The sequence below is a fragment of the Crinia signifera genome, chromosome 9 (genome assembly GCF_055691185.1).
Source record: "Crinia signifera chromosome 9, ASM5569118v1, whole genome shotgun sequence".
In the NCBI taxonomy this organism is placed as follows: Eukaryota; Metazoa; Chordata; class Amphibia; order Anura; family Myobatrachidae; genus Crinia; species Crinia signifera.
The window spans coordinates 19,354,232-19,372,212 of NC_139225.1; the positions used below are offsets into that span (position 1 = coordinate 19,354,232).

At 45.5% G+C, this 17,981-nt stretch overlaps 1 long non-coding RNA gene across 2 annotated transcripts in view; it reads left to right on the forward strand.

Moving 5' to 3' along the window:
- The window catches only part of LOC146037268 (uncharacterized), a 73,520-nt gene extending 56,970 nt beyond the window's left edge, over positions 1 to 16,550 (forward strand). Inside the window, exons 2-4 of one of the 2 annotated variants that reach the window (XR_014461003.1) lie at positions 2,443 to 2,553; positions 15,852 to 15,947; positions 16,362 to 16,550. This is a non-coding gene — a long non-coding RNA (uncharacterized LOC146037268). The remainder of the gene's footprint in view (positions 1 to 2,442; positions 2,554 to 15,851; positions 15,948 to 16,361) is intronic. The other variant, XR_014461002.1, reaches the window with a different exon arrangement.
- Positions 16,551 to 17,981: the final 1,431 nt, after the last annotated feature.

The following is a 17,981-nucleotide window of genomic DNA, read 5'->3' on the forward strand; positions in this document are numbered from 1 at the left end:
CTGAAAAATTGAATTCCAAATTCACAAACGTGACCTGATACATTTTAAAAAGGATAAGAGAAGTAAAGTGGATCTCGATTATGAACTGCACACAGTATATCAATGGACTGCCCCCAACGAGAAGTGGAACCCCGCAAACCGTTCTTTAGACACAACCATGATAGATCCCAAAGGGACTATAATTCGTCTACTGAATTGAATGAATCAAGCAGCGATATGTCCAACCAACCTACAAGTTCTAAGGCTAAAAAACTCCCTTTAGGGGGTGAAAACGCCAGCCAAAAACACCGTACCTGTAGATACACCAGACGCGGTGGACAGTGGCCCCGTCAAAACTCGTAGAAAAAAAAAAACCCCAAGTCTCAGAAGACTTAGTTATTCATTTGTCCTCCTTATGAATTGTCTAAGTCTGAATCTCAAGTACTAGCTAAAGGCTTACCGTTTATACCGTCATCACAATTCAATGAGCAAGATAGCGTCAATCTAAAGGAACATATTAACAAACCGAAGGAACCTAAAGTCTGTAAAGAAGTTGCCATTGTTAGCGATCCATTACCATCACAATTAAGGAAAATTTTGCCCCGTCATCTTTCGATCCACAATCGTTCAATGCATCGATAAGGACATTTTCTCGGGTTCTCAATATGGAGGTGCAAACTGCTGTCAAGGGTGTGTCCTCCCTCTACAACAATTTAAGTCACGCAGAGCATCTTTTAACAAGTCCTTTGTGTTCCCCTCTGCAGACAAGGGGGGAGCCCTCGTGGTACAGGACATTTATAAATATCACGACCAAGTAATGGTCCACCTAAATGATCAAACTACCTATTCTAGTCTGACTAGATCCCCCTATGATATTCATTAAGCAGCTTCTCGATTTGTTACAGTCAGCGTGTAATCCCCCTATGATATTCATTAAGGAGCTTTGTTAGTCAGCGTCTGTTGATGGTACTATTTCTTCGGAGTTAATGAAAGCTCTGTTACCAGCATATCCCATTTGTTCCATTGTTTTACTGTTGGATTTACCGGTATTAAATGGATACGTCTAAACCGCAAACTATGGGGTTGTCGGCATTACGCCATTTTTTGATGGATAGCCCGTTATATAAAGGTCCTGACATCAATTTGATTGCAGAGCTGATGCAGTTGGTGTTAACAAGGAATTCAGAACACAGGTTGTGCGATGGGGGCGGCAGTAGCCCCCAAATATGCAAACATTTTTATGTTTGAATTCGAACAAAGTTTATTTTTTGACAAACCCCAGATAGCTTAGAAAATCGGGTATTACAATCATATATTGATGATCTCCTGCTATTCTGGAAGGAACCTTCTCAAGAACTATGTGATTATATCAAAGCTCACAATGCAGGAAGGAGTCCTAGTAAATTTACTTGGTACTTATATGTTAGTTGGGCACCCACTAAGCTATTTGCTTAGTGGGCTATTCTGCGTTGGAAAATCGCATCGCATGGGCCATTTTAAGGGCCATGCGATGCGATTTTCCGATGTAATTTATTCACTGCTCTCTTAGCCCCAGGGGAACGTATCGCATCGCACCTCCCGCAAAATCGCATGCGATTTTATAGGGTGTGCGATAGTGGGGCGTGTATAGTGGGGGGTGCCTAAAACCTCATTGTATGTCATACAATGCTATTATTGTATACCTAATGTCATGGCATCAGACACCCTATAAAATCGCATTGGATCGCATGCGATTATGTGGGAGGTGCGATGCGATCCCCCGGGGCTAAGAGAGCAGTGAATAAATTACATAGGAAAATCGCATCGCATGCCCCTTAAAATGGCCATGCGATGTGATGCGATTTTCCTAAGTTACCGTACGTATGCTAATTGGGCGCCCAACTAACCTATAAGTACCATTTACTTTTGTACGTGACAATTATCAAATGAATTTTCTTATTGACGTATTGATCCAGCTGCATAATGGGGTAATCAGGGGAGGCGATCGAGCCGCACCATCACTCAAATGCAAAACGAGATGGATAGTCAAACTAGGTGTTCTTGTACCAAAGGGTTTCAATGGGAGCCTATCATTTGCTCGTTTCCGCTGACACAGCATCCATATTAAGCCGTGACAGCACGTACTCTGATCTGCTGGTTCACACACAACGTTGAGTGCAACAGCATCATCGCTCACACAGTTGTCAGATTGGCCACTGCAATCATCCCATGCCAGCATGTCCCCGCAGACACACCTTGATTTTAGAGATGTTATAGAGTGGTTAGAGGCATCTGCCCTGCTGCCGCATTTTGCTTGTTGCATTTCATATTTTGATATATATTCATATATTGCCTCCGCTTTAACTGCATTTCGCATTGAGTTTATTCCGTGCATTGTTAGTGCACACCCTGTCATATATCTTTTGCCAATCCGTGTTAACACTTTTCCTTTTTTTTTTTTTTTATGTTTCCAAAAACTTTTAGTTGCTATGGTAACCCATGATGTCATCATCTAGCGCCACTGCAAGCGATGCTTGCCAGTCGATGCCTCCTGTTTCACAGCAGCGCATTCACTTGGGGGATTTGTCTATAAAGGTATGTGATTGTTGTATGTTTCCATATACTGTATGACTTGAAAACAGTTGAAATTAAAACTGAAACGTTGTCTTCAGCCGTTGTTTGCTGAGCATCATTTGCACCATCATCAAACCCGAGTGCCGCACCTCCAACATATATACTTACCCCTTTGTGAGGGCAACTGACAAAGGTCAGGACTTGGGACGGGTGCTGGCTGTGGCTGGCTCCGGTGCCATCAAATGAGGTGTTAGCCTCCAATATAGACAGATAGAACAAAGCGGCACTCGGAGACTTGAAAGCGGTGAAAACAGGAGGATTACTTTTAATCCATGTGCTAGATGAGGGGCAACGTTTCGGAGCGCGTTTTGATAAAAGCCTGTATTGGCTGAAACGTCAACTGTACCCCTTGCGGCTATGAGTGTTCTTTTTTCATCAAAGTCCCGAGTGCCTCGTCCTGTTGGTTTGTGTATTTGGTGCAGCATTGTCTGCACTTTGGCTGAAGGCACCGGGCCTGAGATTTGAGACTGAGTTGAGTGCCAGCGTCTGAATACATTGTATATATGTATGTATAGGTGCAGTGGGAATCTGGCACTCGCCCGTTATGCAATGACTGCTTGACCCGGTGCCCTCACCTGAGGGTGTAGATAAAGTGCAATTCCATGCGGCACTCTCGGGTTTTATAGAAAGTAATGACACTTGGTGCAAGTGCTGAAATCTACGTTTCGGTTTATTTATAAACCGTCATCAGGAATTACCACAACAATAGGAGGGTACCATATTACAATTTGTGTATTGGAATCCAATTAACTTATCAGTATATGTTTTTGGATTGAAGAATGAAACCAGAGTCACTGGATGAAACCCAGAGATACGTGATAATGACATACACGCTTCCCCCCGGTGCATGCTGTATACACAGAGGTGATCTCCTGTCTTCTCCCGCCCTCCGCTTCCTGTGTGTGGTCAGATGATTCTCACAGCAATGAACAATATGGGCCGGACACATCAATATTTGCCTGGACCCACTCTGCAGGCTGCACGACAAGAACCAGAACTGTTTACTAAACCTCTTATTACACTTCTAAATATCCTTAAGTGTCCTCCATGTAAGACTAGCACAGTGCCAGGATATTAGAATCATAGCGTAAATATATTATTGTACAAAGCAGGATGAACAGTGTGCTCCTATCACATAGAACGCTTTCTACATTGTATACTAGACGTCCAAAAGCTCTGTGCATTATACAGTGGTCACTGGAATACTCTGTGTATTTCATTTTGATCATTGGAATGCTCTGTGTATGGTATACTGGTCACTAGAATGCTCTGTATTGTATACTGGTCACTAGAATACTCTCTGTATTGCATTTTGATCATTGAAATGTTCTGTGTATTGTATATTGGTCACTAGAATACTCTGTGTATTTCATTTTGATCATTGGAATGCTCTGTGTATGGTATACTGGTCACTAGAATGCTCTGTGTATTGTATACTGGTCACTAGAATACTCTCTGTATTGCATTTTGATCATTGAAATGTTCTGTGTATTGTATATTGGTCACTAGAATACTCTGTGTATTTCATTTTGATCATTGGAATGTTCTGTGTATTGTATACTGGTCGCTAGAATGCTCTGTGTATTGTATACTGGTCATTAGACTAGAATACTCTGTGTATTGTATTTTGATCATTGGAATGTTCTGTGTATTGTATACTGGTTGCCAGAATGATCTGTGTATTGTATATTGGTCACTAGACTAGAATACGCTGTGTATTGCATTTTGATCATTGGAATGTTCTGTGTATTGTATACTGGTCACTAGAATGCTCTGTGTATTGTATGTATTTTGAGCATTGAAATGTTCTGTATATTGTATACTGGTCACTAGAATGCTCTGTATGGTATACTGGTCACTAGAATGCTCTGTATGGTATACTGGTCACTAGAATGCTCTGTATTTTATACTGGTTACTAGAATACTTTGTGGATTGCATTTTGATCATTGGAATGTTCTGTGTATTGTATACTGGTCGCCAGAATGCTCTGTGTATTGTATACTGGTCACTAGAAAACTCTGTGTATTGCATTTGATCATTGGAATGTTCTGTGTATTGTATACTGGTCGCCAGAATGCTCTGTGTATTGTATACTAGTCACTAGACTAGAATACTCTGTGTATTGCATTTTGTTCATTGGAATGTTCTGTGTGTTGTATACTGGTCACTAGAATGCTGAATATGCTGTAGGGGGCATTACTGTGTGGGGCATAATGTGGTGTAAGGGGCACTATTGTGTCGGTGTAAGGTAGTCCTTTCTTGCAAGGTCACGCCCACTAGATTTAGTGTCCGCACTGGGAGGAGACTTGCCTAGGAGTAGCCCTGAACAGAAGCTATGTTTCGTACGTGTACTTGCTGCCAGGATTCTCGCAGGCATTTGTTACATTTTCAATGTTTGTATTGTTCTCAGCCATAAATGAAGAAGATCTGTGCAGAATTGTACAGTTTTGTGCCAAGAAGCTGAATCTGTTTCCGAACCCAGGCAGCGGGCCAGCCCGATACCCGTCATCGTGTTTACACATTGTCAGTGTCACGCAAAGGTTTAATAATTACTGTAATACTAAAGCTAGCCCAGATGACGACAGCGTCCCATCAAAAGGGATGAAATCACAGACCGTCTTCTCTACTGCAACAGCACAGCGCACATTATGGCTTCCAATAGCACAGTGCACCCTGGTTGTTTGTCTCCCCTACAGCCAATGGGTGCACACTAAACATTAATAATATCATTTACTAAATTATTGCGTATATCATCTAGCATGTACACGCGATATAATCTGTGCTCCTGCGGTTGTTCACACACACCCCCCCCCCCCCCATCCTCATCTGAACATGCAGTCCGATTTTCATTATATCGGCAACGACTACATGTTCTGAGCAGGGTCGAAGTGACGTCACTGAATTATATAATTAGCGATATCGTCCAAGAGGCCTAATTCAAACTTGAACGCAGGACTTATTGTTCTCAAAATGTGCAAAACCATGCTGCACTGCAGGGGGGGGGGCAGATGTAACATGTGCAGAGAGAGTTAGGGAAAAAAAAAGCAAGTTAGTGCAAGCAAACACTAGTTATACTATATATTGGTCCCTAGAATTCCCTTTATATTGTACTGTATGCTGGTAAACCAAAAGTATCTCTGTATTGCACTGTAAATTGGTCATTAGAATTTGTTATGTACAGTAGTGAATTATGTATCAATAAATAGAATGTTCTCTGTATTGTGTATCATTCTGTAGAATGTGCTCTATAACATATACCAGTCACTACAATGGGCTCTGTATGGGACGCTAGTCACTAGAATGGGCTCTGTATGGGGCACCAGTCACTAGAATGGGCTCTGTATGGGGCACCAGTCACTAGAATGGGCTCTGTATGGGGCACCAGTCACTAGAATGGGCTCTGTATGATATACCAGTCTCTAGAATGGGCTCTTTATAGGACACCTGTCAATAGAATGGGCTCTGTATGGGGCACCTGTCAATAGAATGGGCTCTGTATGGGCATCTGTCAATAGAATGGGCTCTGTATGGGCACCTGTCAATAGAATGGGCTCTGTATGGGCACCTGCCAATAGAATGGGCTCTGTATGGGGCACCAGTCACTAGAATGGGCTCTGTATGGGGCACCAGTCACTAGAATGGGCTCTGTATAGGACACCTGTCAATAGAATGGGCTCTGTATGGGGCACCTGTCACTAGAATGGGCTCTGTATGGGGCACCAGTCACTAGAATAGTCTCTGTGTGGTATATCAAGCACTAGAATGGGCTCTGTATGGGGCACCGGAAAAAGTACATATACTGAACAACCTGGGTGGAAAAGTATATTTCAGGCGCTTCTGGGTGAGTTGTTAAAGCTTAGCTGCTCACACCGTGGGGAGGTCAGCCCCCAGAAAACAAGGTACAAACACACGAAGAAGGGGGTGGTGGAGCGCTGAATAATACAATTAAGCAGGTTATGACCGTTAGGGTAATACAATTAGTTTATTTTATCTGATTAAAAAATATATAATCTTAGTTAAAAAGCAATTGCACATATAATAGCAACAATATCATTGGTGTACAGCCTGATTGGGTCTCATACAATATGGAAACAGATATAGTACAATTTCTCACTTGTTCCTATGGTGACTCTCACGGGTGGATATTTCACAATCTCCCAGATGGTATTGGGGAATACTGGAATGGCGGGTGTCCATAAACCTGACCGGATAAACAGGACCTGATCCTGATGTAATTGGAATACTTGGTCTCAGTCCTTGGTAGGCAGTCCGGTGAATAGCAGGTGGTGGTGTCCCTGAAGATGTCCAGTTTAAGTTGTACCAGATAGAGAGACTTGGGGAGTGGAGATTTGGTCCAAGTGGAGATAGTAAATGTTTGGAGTCCAATTAGGAGGATATCTGTTAGAGTCCCAATGTCAGACTGAAACACCTGGCTGACGCGTTTCGTTGTCCACAGACAACTTTTTCAAAGGTATAAGTATCTGTATGGGGCACCAGTCACTAGAATGGGCTCTGTATGGGGCACCAGTCACTAGAATGGGCTCTGTATGGGGCACCACTCACTAGAATGGGCTCTGTATGGGGCACCACTCACTAGAATGGGCTCTGTATGGGGCACCACTCACTAGAATGGGCTCTGTATGGGGCACCACTCACTAGAATGGGCTCTGTATGGGGCACCACTCACTAGAATGGGCTCTGTATGGGGCACCACTCACTAGAATGGGCTCTGTATGGGGCACCACTCACTAGAATGGGATCTATATGGATACCAGTGTCTAGAATGGGCTCTGTATGGTATACCAGTCACTAGAATGGGCTCTGTACAGTATAGTAGTCACCAGATTGGGCTCTGTATGGGACACCCATCAGTAGAATGGGCTCTGTATGGGGCACCAGTTACTAGAATGGGCTCTGTATGGGACAAAAGTCACAAGAATGGGCTCTGTATGGGACACCCATCACTAGAATGGGCTCTGTATGAGGCACCAGTTACTAGAATGGGCTCTGTATGGGACAACAGTCAGTAAAATGGGCTCTGTATGGGGCACCAGTCACTAGAACATAGTTGCCTACCCTCCTGTATTCTGCAGGAGACTCCGTGAAATAACAGCACTCCCTCATCAGGCTAGCAATCTCCCTCATATCACCTAGCCCACATTACACTGTTACATCATAGTTACCTCCCCTCCTGCATTCTGCGGGAGACTCCCTGACATAGCAGCAATCTCCCTCTCTCCCTCATTAGTCTAGCAATCTCCATCATGTCACCTAGCCCACATTACACTGTTACATCATAGTTACCTCCCCTCCTGCATTCTGCAGGAGACTCCCTGACATAACAGCAATCTCCCTCTCTCCCTCATTAGTCTAGCAATCTCCCTCAGGTCACCTAGCCCACATTACACGGTTACATTTTTTTTGGGGAAAGAGTGATATATACATTTACATTGAATCATCAGCACCATTTCCCAGCACTTAATCAAGTATAGTAGCTCTTACTAACTGCTTTGGGGCTCATCTACATTTGGATATAAGTAATTTTACAAGATTCCTCTCAGATGTAGCGGTACACACCCACGCTTCTAGGTGCCACATTCACAATCTCTTCACAATGTCTCCATATATGGAACTAGACACCCCATGTGGATGGAGCAGACACACCACTTCAATGGGGCGCAGTGCAAAATTCTACTACCAACTATAATCTCCCTGAAACTAGTTTTCTAAAGTAGGCAAGTATGCACTAGAATAGGCTCTGTATGGTATACCAGTCACCAGAATAGTCTCTGTGTGGTATACCAGTCACTAGAATGGGCTCTGTATGGTATACCAGTCACTAGAATGGGCTCTGTGTGGGGCACCTATCACTAGATTTGTCTCTGTATGGTATACCAGTCACTAGATTTGTCTCTGTATGGTATACCAGTCACTAGAATGGTCTCTGTATGGTATAGCAGTCACCAGATTGGGCTCTGTATGGTATACCAGTCACTAGATTGGGCTCTGTATGGTATACCAGTCACTAGAATGGTCTCTGTATAGTATACCAGTCACTAGATTTGTCTCTGTATGGCGTACCAGTCACTAGAATGGTCTCTGTATGGTATAGCAGTCACCAGATTGGGCTCTGTATGGTATACCAGTCACTAGATTGGGCTCTGTATGGTATACCAGTCACTAGAATGGTCTCTGTATAGTATACCAGTCACTAGATTTGTCTCTGTATGGTGTACCAGTCACTAGAATGGTCTCTGTATGGTATAGCAGTCACCAGATTGGGCTCTGTATGGTATACCAGTCACTAGATTGGGCTCTGTATGGTATACCAGTCACTAGATTTGTCTCTGTATGGTATACCAGTCACCAGAATAGTCTCTGTGTGGTATACCAGTCACTAGATTGGGCTCTGCATTGGACACCAGTCACTAGAATGGGCTCTGTATGGTATGCCAGTCACTAGATTGGGCTCTGTATGGTATACCAGTCACTAGAATGGGCTCTGTATGGTATACAAGTCACTAGATTGGGCCCTGTACTAAATACAGCTCAGATTGGGCTGCATTGTATTTTGTGTTTAAATCTTTAATATAGCATTTCTTTAACTTTTCAGTGACTAGATAAACACATTTTCACATCCTCACATCCGATAAAACCTCCCATTTTATATGCCCTCAATCATCTCGTGTACCCCCACTTTTATCCCAGACACGCTATTGAAAGCTCACGGCCAGATCCTTTTCCTGTCATAATTAATATTCATACCTCCCAACTCTCCTGATTAAAACGGGACAGTCCAGCGCTCCTGAATTATACCTCCACCCATTGCTAAATCACTACCCAGCGCTCCTGAATTATACCTCCACCCATTGCTATATCACTACCCAGCGCTCCTGAATTATACCTCCACCCATTGCTATATCACCACGTAGTGCTCCTGAGTTATACCTCCACCCATTGCTATATCACTACCCAGCACTCCTGAATTATACCTCCACCCATTGCTATATCACCACGTAGTGCTCCTGAGTTATACCTCCACCCATTGCTATATCACTACCCAGCACTCCTGAATTATACCTCCACCCATTGCTATATCACCACGTAGTGCTCCTGAGTTATACCTCCACCCATTGCTATATCACCACCCAGAGCTCCTGAGTTATACCTCCACCATTGCTATATCCCCACCCAGAGCTCTTGAATTATACCTCCACGAATTGCTATATCACCACGAAGTGCTCATGAATTATACCTCCACCCATTGCTATATCACCACCAAGCTTTCCTGAATTATACCTCCACCCATTGCTATATCACCACCAAGCGCTCCTGAGTTATACCTCCACCCATTGCTATATCACCACCAAGCGCTCCTGAGTTATACCTCCACCCATTGCTATATCACCACCCAGCGCTCCTGAATTATACCTCCATCCATTGCTATATCACCACCAAGCGCTCCTGAGTTATAACTCCACCCATTGCTATATCACCACCCAGCGTTCCTGAATTATACCTCCATCCATTGCTAAATCACTACCCAGCGCTCCTGAGTTATACCTCCAGCCATTGCTATATCACCACCAAGCGCTCCTGAGTTATACCTCCACCCATTGCTATATCACCACGTAGTGCTCCTGAGTTATACCTCTACCCATTGCTATATCACCACACAGAGCTCCTGAGTTATACCTCCACCATTGCTATATCCCCACCCAGAGCTACTGAATTATACCTCCACCCATTGCTATATCACCACCAAGCGCTCCTGAGTTATACCTCCACGCACTGCTAGAACATGCTGTTTTGACTGAACCAAGGGAAATCTCTGAGGAGTATGATGGGATACATGGCCGAGAGTAAAAGTACGGATGGAGCGTGCTCCATCTTTGCAGGGTATGGCGAAACTATCGCCACCCCCGCTAGGGGGTGCGCGCACGTGAGATGCTCGCGTGACGACGGAGCTCCCCACCGAAGTTGGGAGTTCTATTTAACATGGGATGTTGCTATGGGCAACCAATCAGATACTATCTAACATCTTTCAGAAGGTGCTAAGTAAAGACGAAGTAGATTTTCATTGATGTGAAATAGAGTAGAACTCCCATCTTAGTAAATGTGCCCCATTGCCTGTATCTATAGTATGCTGTATAACACTGACTTACTGACACATTTGGTGTCCCGTAGCCGCACCCTCTTTATGGTTGGCCCTCTGTGGTCACATGTGCACACTTGTTCTGACTGCCATTGGTTTACCGACGATGCTTTCCCGATGGAAGGTTCCCACCAATGCCTGCATTGCATATACTCACATCAAGGTACAAAGTTCCATAAAACTTGGCTTCCTGCACAAAGCTATAACTACCTGGAGGCGCCACAAGCCCACGCTGTGCATGAGGGAGAACAGACGCTCCTGTGAAGGAAGCTATGGCATTACCAGCTTAGGCTTGTACCAGTAGATATTCCTGGAACCTAGGAGACATCCCATTTATCATAATTAGCATCTTAGCATCACAGGCGCCGTTTTGCTCAGTTTAATTACAGTGGGAACGGACTTTAGCGAATACGAGGAAAGGTGAAAAAAACAAAAACGTTGCAAATATATTGGAATAAGATTGTGAACGTAGGTGGAGAAGACGCTGAGATTGCCGTGATTGCATTGTTACGCCTCCAACCTTCCTGATCCCTCTGGCAGGGGCCAGATCAATGGTGGATTAGCCACGGGGTGACAGGGGCGGTTGCTCCGGGGCCCCCACATCCGCCACCCCACTGCTGCGTGGCTGGTGGGTGGCATGCAGTGAGGTCTGGCAGCACAGGGCCGGGTAGTACTGGCGGGCAGGGGTCCCTGCAGCGTATGTGAGATTAGAGGTGGGGTCCCTGTGGCGGATGGGAACTACTAGTTCCCATCCGCCGCAGGGAACCCGCCGCTGACTTCACATACGCTGCAGGGATCCCGTGCCGGCTAGCACTACATGGACCCCGCTGCCCGGATCCCTCCCCTGCGCTGCCGCGGTAGGGGGGGGGGGAATGATGCCTCCACCAGGAAGCGGGGAGGATGCCTCAATGGGGGGGGGGGTGGCCTCCGTGGGGGGTTTGCCTCCATGGGGGGGGGGGATGAGGGCGAGGATGTATCAGTCAGGGAGGGGGGGAGGATGCCTCAGTGGGGGAGGGGCAATGCATCTGTGGGGGCTGGGGGAGTTGATGCCTTCGTCTTGGGGGGGGGGGGTGGCCTCCGTGGGGGGTTTGCCTCCATGGGGGGGGGGGGGGATGAGGGCGAGGATGTCTCAGTCAGGGAGGGGGGGGAAGGATGCCTCAGTGGGGGAGGGGCAATGCATCTGTGGGGGCTGGGGGAGTTGATGCCTTCGTCTTGGGGGGTGCCCCCACAGACCTTTTTTGGTCCAGGACACCCACATACCTTCATCCCTGGGCCAGATAACCTCTAACGAGCAGATTTACTAATTGCCAGGCTTCCACACCCGATAATTACATTTATTACTGTTTGCGGCAATAAGACATTAACTTCCCCAAATTCACTAAAAACCAGGGACAGAGGGAGAGATTTACTAAGATGGGAGTTCTATTTCACATGGGCTGTTGCTATGGGCAACCAATGAGAATATACTTCTTAGCACCTTCTAGTAGAATTTGATTTGTTGGCCATCTTAGTCAATTTAGCCCAGAGGCTCTGAAAAGGATCCAGATGGTATGTCGACAATGTCCAGGTCAATAGTGAATAGGTTCGACATGGCAATGACGCCAGGGCCGGCTCTACCATTAGGCAGCTGCCTAGGGTGCCAAGATCTGGGGGGCGCCACCAAGTCTGCCAATCAAAAAATCAAGGATGTTTCTGAAGATCCTTGTTGTACTTAATGCAGATGGCTGCTGTGGAACTTGTAAGACTTCACCTCCATACTTTACCTTGAGGCTTACTTCCCTACTTTGCTGCCCCCTCCTTCTTGTACTCTGTTGTGGGTGGCAAATGGAGACTCCAGGGAAAGCAGGGGACTTTCACTCCATTCCAGGGGGCTGGGAGGACCACACAAGTTTTGGGAGCCTCCCTGCCATTCTGGAACAGTAGGCAATTATACCTTAAGGCAGTGGCGTAACTAAGTTTTGGACGCCCCCCCGCCGCCGCCGCCAAGCACCCCCAATCCCCCGCCGCCCATGCAAACCCCTCCCCCCCCCCCCCAATCCCTGCAGCCTTACTTATCGTGCTGGTCCCGGCGGCTCCGTTCTTCTTCTGCTGAGGACCACCACAAAATGGCCGCCCCCATACAGCAGACAGTTTCAGAGAACTGTGTGCTATATGGGGGCGGCCATTTTGTGGTGGTCCTCAGCAGAAGAACGGAGCCACCGGGACCAGCGAGATAGGTAAGTCTGCGGGGTATTGGGGGGGGGGGGGTGTAACTATAGCACCGGCGCCCCCACATGCACATCGCCCCCCCGCGGTGGCGGGGGCTGCGGTGCTATAGTTACGCCACTGCCTTAAGGAGTTCTAAAGTGGGTATTGGTGGCAGTAAGGGGGGGGATTAGGCTAAAGTTTTGCCTAGGGTGCTGAGAAGCCTTACACCGGCCCTGAATGACGAACAAAAAGATCGACATGAGTTTTTGGGGTGCTAGTGATCCTTTTTTTTTTACTTTCTCATACGTTACCAGCACGTGAACTTCGATTAGAAAGAGTAAAGTGTGCCGAGCACATCCAGGAACCTAACCCTGAGCGCGAGCCGTGCAAGGGATGTGGTCCACATGCTCAGGTGTCAACACGGACATAAAAAAAAAAAGTGAAAAATGCATGTGAAAATTGTTCATTTTCATTCATTCATTTTCTGGGTCACCTGACAAGAAAAGCCCCGCCCATAATTACCAAGAAACTCACACCCAGGGGATAGGCCATTCCTTGAAATATCTGGAGCAGACCCGGTTTTCAGAGTTCTGCAGAACAAGGACGCGTCCCGCAGCTTGTTACTTCACTGCCCCCAAACATCGTTCTGTTGTCTAATGTCATTTCTGCTGGTTATTTGCCCGGAACACTAATGTTTCGCAGAATAACTTAAGTTCTAGTAACGACGCGCGGAATTCCGTACATGAATATTCCAGCGATTATGCAGCGGTCGTAAATTAGGAACAATTGCTGTAACGTAAAGGTCAGCCCTTCTTGGGCCATTACCCACGGATTGTATGGTACAAGGTGCATGGAACATAATTTTGTTTTTGATAAATATTTCCCTTAACTTTAAAAGGAGCTTCTACTGTAGTACAGGGACGGGGAACCTTCGGCCCTTCAGCTGTTGTTGAACTACACATCCCAGAATGCTTTGCTACAGTTTTAGCATGGCCAAAGAGCAAAACTGTAGCAGCGCATGCTGGGAGGTGTAGTTTAGCAACAGCTGGAGGGCCGAAGGTCGCCCATCCCTGTTCTAGAGGATATTAAGACATTGAGAAGACTGTGAGGACGATAAGCGTCCTTCAGATCAATACATAATGTGTCCTCAATTCTGGGTCACGTCTCCAATAAATAATGGATAAAGGGGGTAATTCCACTGAAAAATAAAAAAATTAATAAATAAATTGTAATCTGAATAATTATTGTTCTCTAGGCCTAGATCCAACAACCGTCTACTGCTCTTTGCAAACCAGGTGAAAACATCACATTGACCTTTTGTAAATGCCAACCTGTGGAAATGTCGACTATTTGATGTAGACTTATATATACTGTCAACCTATCATTCGGATACCGTGTAAAACTCAAGTAACATGTTGAATTTGGAATGTAACTGTACAATGCTGTAGTTATTCCTATCCCTCAGCATTGGCGCCACCTGGAAACGCGTATGGCTTTGCGTCTTCTCCTCCCTGCACACTTGGCGAGGGCCACGGTGACCTTGGGATCTGTACTTACAGCTTGTCCTGATGCCGTGATGCAGAACAGGTTACATTACAAAGCACCGGACGTGGTCCAGCTCTGCCTAGTGGCTGTTGGAGTTTATAAATTATTACATCAGTCAACGGAAATTCGTACAGAGCCTCCGTGTCCTTTACTTGGAGTGACGCAAAGACCTGAGCTATGTGGAACAATATCAGAATAACTGGAGTTTATTTCATTTATAAATGTAGTACATCCTAGAAAATCCAAAAGGGCCGTTGGGCCTCTGCTAAATTGAATGTGAGCTATTATATTTGTTCTGGATAAAGTAGATTGTAAGCTCTGTGGGACAGGGAAGTGTAACAAGCATTATAGCGAGAATATGGCGCTGTTGAATGGGAGACCAATGTGAAAATGAATTGGACTGGACTGAACAATTAATTGTACTGAGTTACATTAATAATATAACACACTACTAAACATTAAGGGCCTTATTCTGAATCGCAAGATGACGGGACACCTTGGCTCCCGCAAAGCCCCACCCCCAGTCTCTGATTGGCTTACAGCCAGTTCATCGAATAACAGGGATGACCATTGTTGGGTGAATTCATGATGGTTCAATTGTAGATGGTTTCATACCATCGAGGTTATCCATCAGTAATGCCATCGATGAATAAACCACCGATGATCATATTCTCTTCTTTTTTTTTCAGCAGCTTTTTTGTTGTCATTTTCCATGTCCTAATTAGTGTCCCTCATCGGGATTTGGGTCCTGGTTCAGATCCTGCTGCACCAGTTGCAGAATATCGATGTTCGGAACTTTGTGCATGTCCCGATGGCATATGTGTATGTACAGTACAGGTCCCACATTGTCAGACGTTGTGTACCCAGCACGATACCGGCAGAGACAATGACACCGGTGGGAGGTGGGGTGTGTTTGCTGTCTGCATCATGGCACTCGCTAGCAATATCCTCCCTCATCCTGCACATTCAGATGATGGAGGATATTGGTAATGACCCATGGGAGTGTGCAATTTTAATGCAATAGTGAGTAAACACTAGACAATATGCCCAAAAATATCGCTACCGACGGTCGTTATTGCCCATATAGTTAACAATATCGTCTAGTTAACTTTTTTTACTCTATTTGCAGATGAAGAGAAAAACTGTGTGTAACTATTTGTCTTCATGCAATACATGTTACAGTGTAGCGGAATGTAAATCCTGATAGCGCTCTGTGCTCTATGACTCAGAGTACACATGGTATAATATTCACGCCTTATATCTGGTCTTCGCTTTATATTGTGTTTGCTTTGTGTGTTTGTACTATTGTTGCCAGTTTGGGGTGTGTGTGTGTGTAGGTGTAAATGTACAATTACGCTCATTATTTCCTAGGGTCCGGTGACTGAAAGATACAGTATCATTACACCAACATCTCGTTACCACAGTTATTACGAGATTTGATATCTGTGTGAAGATATTTTTCCTCAGGTAAATTTGGGTTGCTAGGGCTTCAAATTTACATCTGTACACCCCGTAGCCGGTGGCGTAACTAGAAATTTGGCAAACCTTCCCTGACAGAAGAAGTTTCTGGCATACCCCCCCCCCCCCCCCTTCCTCACCCTGCGCGGGGCGCCGAAAAGGGGGTGTGGCCTATGCAAACAGAGGGGGTGTGATCTATGCAAATGAGGGCACTGTCTGGCCATGCCTCTGTTTTTCGCCCTCTGCGCCGCTGAATAGATGCTGCGTCTTTTCCATTCAGGCTGGGGGGACTTCCAACTGACCCCCCACAACGGGACACTGCTGGCCCCAGCAAAAAAAACAAGATGGTCCCGCGAGAAACGATACAGTTGGGAGGTATGTGCAACATCTCCCATGAAGCTGAACATTTCTCATTTCCTTTAGGTTACTGATGTTCCCTTCGGAGGGTTCCTGTTACATTAATCACCATAAATCATCCTATTGGTCCGGAATCCCTGGCGTTACCAGTAAGCTGGAGAAAATACGGAACTGCCCGCAGCGCCACAGCTGTACCTTGGGACAATGAAGACGGTACTACACCTTTCTTGTGTCTTTAATGCAAGATAATAAACAACTGGTAATTACCGCTGATTATTTAAAGTTTAAATCAACACTATGGAGGTTATTCTGGTGCACTCCTTCTGGCAAATTCCTTCTTAGATGGACAAAACCATGTGCACTGCAGGTGAGGTAGATGTTACTTGTGCAGAGAGAGTTTGATTTAGGTGGGGTTTTACTTCAAAGTGAAATCTATATTGCAGTGTAAAAATAAAGCAGTCAGTATTTTCCCTGCACAGAAACAAAATAACTCACTGAAATCTAATTCTCTCTGCATATTTTACATCTGCCCCCCTGCAGTGCACATGGTTTTGTCCATGTAAGAAGTAATTTGCCAGAAGGAGTGAACCAGAATAACCCCCTATGTCTAAGCTTTTTGGATCTTGTGATGAAGGTGAGGCCTAGGCAAGGCCTCTGTTTAGACGCCTCTTGTCCTGGAGGCACACATCATACGCCTCGAACGTCATTGTCTTCTATAAATGGGATCACGCACTCCGCCTGGTAAATCACTTATTCCATTTGTTCCGATGAGAACTTAGGACAAACATTTCTTCTTGCTGACGTTGGGAATTTCTATCCGACAGCAAGAGAACAGATCTAAACCAGGCACGGGGAACGGAACAAGAGGGAAGAGTTATCGAAGCTTGGAGAAACAACGTTGGGGAAAGGAGGAGAAGTACCAGCCAATCAACTTCCATGTTACAGGCTGTGTTTAAAAAAAACAACAACAGTCAATTGGCTGGTACTTTATGTCTGTCCTTCAGCTTTGATAAAACTCCCCCAAGTGAGATTCGGGGAAGAACTTTAACCCCTTCATATCCATATCCCAATAAAATTTATTTTATTTTGGAGAAAAGCGCATAGAAGCCAATTAGGTAGCCCGGAGGGAGTGACCACCACCCATTGGGACTACATTGGGTGACTGGCGGGTCAGACTTCCAATAAAAAGTCACTTCCAGTCGCGGTGAAGCCAGTGCATCTTAGTGATGGAGTTTACCTGTAGGGGCTGCATAGGTAAAAACCACCACTGTTATAGACTGATCCCCCATCTGCAGCTATCAGATTGGGAATGCTGAAATCCCTGTCTTTAGTTTCATGTTACTCAGCTTTGTGTATGTTTGATACAGAAACACGCAACACACCTAGTGACATCACCGGACAGGTATGCTTGAAACGCCGGTACATTAAAGAGAAGCACGAGAACAATTCTACCTACACCCAGAGAATGCAGCCAAACCCACAGCAGCCAGAGGGCAGGGATCCTAAAGTTTTTCCTTTACCTCATCGGTAGCCAAATTGTGTGTAGTTTTCAAACAAAGTATTATCGTACAAAATAAAAAAGGTGGCTCCTCACCTCTATGGGGGGGATTCAAGTGCTGTGAGCACTGCTAGCCACAAGGTGGTGCCCGACGGAGCAATTTAAGTATTGCACGGTTCAGGCACGTA